The sequence below is a fragment of the Pseudophryne corroboree genome, unplaced genomic scaffold (genome assembly GCF_028390025.1).
Source record: "Pseudophryne corroboree isolate aPseCor3 unplaced genomic scaffold, aPseCor3.hap2 scaffold_866, whole genome shotgun sequence".
Classification (NCBI taxonomy): Eukaryota; Metazoa; Chordata; class Amphibia; order Anura; family Myobatrachidae; genus Pseudophryne; species Pseudophryne corroboree.
Genome location: NW_026970445.1, coordinates 141,294 through 145,545, shown reverse-complemented (window position 1 = coordinate 145,545; position 4,252 = coordinate 141,294). Strand labels below are relative to the sequence as shown.

General features: G+C 49.9%; 1 non-coding gene across 1 annotated transcript; it reads right to left on the bottom strand.

The window, feature by feature from the left end:
* Positions 1-2,453: 2,453 nt before the first annotated feature.
* On the bottom strand, positions 2,454-2,619 carry LOC135043498 (U1 spliceosomal RNA). Its single transcript, XR_010236350.1, has one exon. It is a non-coding gene; the product is annotated as a U1 spliceosomal RNA (small nuclear RNA).
* Positions 2,620-4,252: the final 1,633 nt, after the last annotated feature.

The following is a 4,252-nucleotide window of genomic DNA, read 5'->3' as shown; positions in this document are numbered from 1 at the left end:
CCCAGAGAGGCAGCGAGGGAGATTGTAATGCAGTGCGCGCAGATAAGCAGCGCAATGGTAAAAAGGAGGCATGGTCTCATAGGTAGGGGTGTGGCCTGTTTTCCTGAATCTCCATTTTGTTGCTCCGGGTATCCCGGGGGTTGAGTGCTGCACCCGGGGACTAGTGTGTGAGTGGTGCTGGCTCCTGCACAGTGACAGAAACTGGGTGTTGCACGTAATGTTACAGTGAAACACCAATATTCTGTCACTGAAGAGGAGCCGGCACTTTGGTGTCACCCCCCTTGGCGGGTAACACTCGGGTGTGGGCCGCAACCCCGTTGTGATGCCACTGACCCATGGGAAGCTTTACGTGGCTTACCCATGTGTTAGTAGCCCCAAGCATCTTTTGTGTTAGTCCCTGAAGAAAAACTTCAAATATTTACAAATACATTTTGTAATCAATGGGCCTAATTCAGTAAGGATTGCAAATTCTGCTAAGTTACAGAATTTGCAATCCTTTGGTTCGCATGCTGGGGCCACCCAGCATGCCGCCTCCCTTCTTGACCACGCTGAAATTGCAGTCTCAGCGCAGTTCAGCGTGATCATAAAAAATGGGTTAGCCTCCTGTTGGTGCAGACTGTATGTGTGCGCAGGAAGCCGCCACCATTTTTGTGATCGCAGCCGCTGCATGTGATGTCATGCAGCAGCTCTGACCATGCCTCCTGTTTCTCCGTTGCCGACCCCATTTTGTAGCCCTGCCCATGCACCGCTCCATCTCCGACTTGGAAATGGATTGTTGCTGACCCCCCCCCCAGCACCGATTGACAGTCAGAAGCGATCGCATTATCTGCGGGGTGCCGCAGAAAATGCAGGCGCATGCGTATGCTCTTAGCAATTTTTGCAGTTGGATTGCTTATTGCGATTGCAATCCAACCTGAATCAGGCTCTATTACCTATCACAATGCACTGCGGGTAGTACAAAATGGGGTTAATATAAGAGAAAACCCCCCCAGAGCTGTGCTCCTTAACTGTCCCTGGTGGCTAGTGGAGCGGCTGCCCAGTAATCAGTGTCCACGCCAGTGCGCACACGGCCCACCCCCTACAGCCACGCTGGATCACGGTATAGTGTGGGCACAGAAGTCCCTTACCTCCCTTTCATCAGCGGCCTCGTGATCCCGGAGGGCGGTGTGTGTGTGACTGACCTTAGGAAGAAACCCGAGCCTCCGCTGCAGTGACCCAGCAACCAGGGCACGGGAGTATACTGCGCCGCTGGGAGTGATGGAGCTGCAGTAAAGATGTCTATTAGACCTAACCTGCTGCAGCCCTTGTAGATTCTTATAAAAAAAAGTTCTTCTTTTCTTGTCAAAATTAATAGCTAAGAATAGGCTGCCTGAGGCAGCCCCCTGTTAAGTGGCCTGCTACTGAAGGCACCAACTACAAACTGAGCTCCCTGTTCATGGAAGCGAGGTTATAGAGCAGGGGGCGCTGAGCATCTTGGGAACAGTCAAAAGCTTTGAGCCTGTTGGTGATTCAGATCAAGATCCTACTCTACACCCCAATGTGAATCCTTGTGGAGTCCAGTGTACCCCACAGAAGAAATGAATGTGTCACACCCATTGGCAGCAACATTAGAATAGCTGCTGATGGGCACAATTGAGAAAGGAAGGGGGGGAAACATTTGAATCCAGCACATATATGTAATTTGAATATGTCATTTGTACCTTCCTACTTTAAAATGTAATGGATGAACCTCACCCTGTGAGAACTATCTTCATGATCAAGAGATCTCATACGCAAGAAAAGCATGTATTGGGATAGGGCTGTGGAGAGCGGCTGCTCGAGCACACCCCCGTCAAGTTAAGGAGATTCAACTGAGGAAGCACAAGGGAACTCTTGTCTGGGGACAACAACTGCAGGGAGACCACATCTTTTCAGATGAAAATGAGAGGGCGGAAGGCTGCCTAATACTGAAGCACCCTCAAACATCAAACCATATGCAACAACTAGTACAAGCATTCCTGGGGAAAGGGCTGCAGCAGACGGATTTGCATACGGTGATGTCATCCAAGCAGTGGGCCAAAGTTGGCTGGAACCCTCATCTGCATATGAAAAGAGAAAAGGGGCGCTTGGATGACCCCTAGTTCGCATTGAACACCCCCCACCCTCCTTTGGTGTGGGGCTCATGTTGGCCATGCCTCAGCCCCTGAAGCATTCAAGCTGATTTCTTGCAGCAGCTGGGCACTGTAACAGCTCCAGAGCTGCTCTGTAAGGCAAATAAAAGGGTGTGGGCCCTGCAACACCACCTGTAGTTCGCATTGTGCGTTGGAAGGCACAAAGTAAGCAGACGGGAGAAGTCAGGATAGTGCGCAAGGGAATAGAAGGGAGGGGCTCAAGAAAAGAGAAGTGGAAACAGACAGCAAACTAGGCTGGAGAGAGACCTGAGACAATGAGATCTAAATTATACCAGAGCCAACCAGGGGAAAGCACAAATGCAGCCCCCCCCCCTACCACAAATTATGCAGTCGAGATTCCCACATTTGGGGAAATCACAGAGGTCAGCATACCCAGAATTCAATGAATGAACCTCACCCTCGGAAAACAATCTTCATGACCATGGTATCACCTAAGCAAAATAAGTATGATTTGAGATAGGGCTGGGGAGGGCCGCTGCTCAGGCACACCTCCGTCAAGTAAAGGAGATTCAACTGAGGCAGCACAAGGGAACTCTCATCTGGGGACAACAACTGCAGGGAGAACACATTTTCAGACGAATGTGTGAGGGCAGAAGGCTGCCTAATACTGAAGCACCCCCCAAACAACAAACCAAATGCAACAACTAGTGCAAGCATTCCGGGGGGAAGGCCTGCAGCAGATGGATTCGCATATGGTGATGTCATCCAAGCAATGGGTATAGTTGGCTGCAACCCTCGTCTGCATATGAAAAGAGAAAATGGTCACGCAGGGCATGGCGGCCTTTGTGGGGTTGCGCTTGGATGACCCCTAGATCGCTTTATACACCCCCATCAGTGTGGGGCTCATGTTGGCCATGCCCCAGCCCCTGAAGCATTCAAGCTGATTTCTTGCAGCAGCTGGACCCAGTAACAGCTCCAGAGTTGCTCTACAAGACAAGTAAAAGGGTGTGAGCCATGCAGCACCACCTGTAGTTTGCATACACACATATATAGGACAGCATCTCTTATATGCCCCAGGGGCAATAAAATAGTATCCTTATCTAGGGTATCCGTCCATGCCGCTACAGCACTACACATACACACCCAGGCAGACGCAATTGCCGGTCTGAGTAAGGTACCTGAATGTGTATAAATGGACTTCAGGGTAATCTCCTGTTTGCGGTCAGCAGACTCTTTGAGGGTAGCCGTATCCTGGGACGGGAGGGCTAACTTCTTGGATAAGCGTGTTAATGCTTTGTCCACCCAAGGGGAGGATTCCCATCGTAACCTATCCGTTGATGGGAAAGGATACGCCATAAGAATCCTTTTGGAAATCTGCAGGAGATTCCCAAGCTTTTTCACATAACTCGTTCAGCTCGTGTGAGGGGAAAAGGTTACCTCAGGCTTCTTTCCCTTGTACATATGTACCCTCTTGTCAGGGATAGGGGGCTCCTCTGTGATGTGCAAAACATCTTTTATTGCCATAATCATATATCAAATGTATTTTGCCAATTTTGGCTGTAACTTGGCATCATCGTAATCGACACTGGAGTCAGAATCCGTGTCGGTATCTGTGTCAACAATCTGGATAGTGGGCACTTATGAGACCCTGACAGTCCCTGCGACATAGGATCAGGCATGGGTTGAGACCCTGACTGTCCCAAAGCTTCAGCCTTGTCTAATCTTTTGTGCAATGAGTTTACACTAGCATTTAAAACATTCCACATATCCATCCAATCAGGTGTCGGCGGAGACACCACATTCATTTGCTCCCGCTCCTCTCTAATATAGCCTTCTTCCTCAGACATGTCGACACACGCGTACCGACACACCACACACACAGGGAATGCTTTTACTGAAGACATTTCCCCCACAAGGCCCTTTGGCAGAGCTGGCCCTAACCAATATGATGCCCTAGGCAAGATTTTGCCTGGTGCCCCCTAGCACCACCGCTGGTTCCGCCTCTGACCTTGCACCTCTTTCCCAGCACCATCAACCCTCACCCATAACAGTACTTATTTTGGTGTTTGTACCCCCTATATTTTAAACAGGAACAGTTCGCACATTTGGCGCACAGTCCAAAAAGGGGTGTGTTTTTGCTG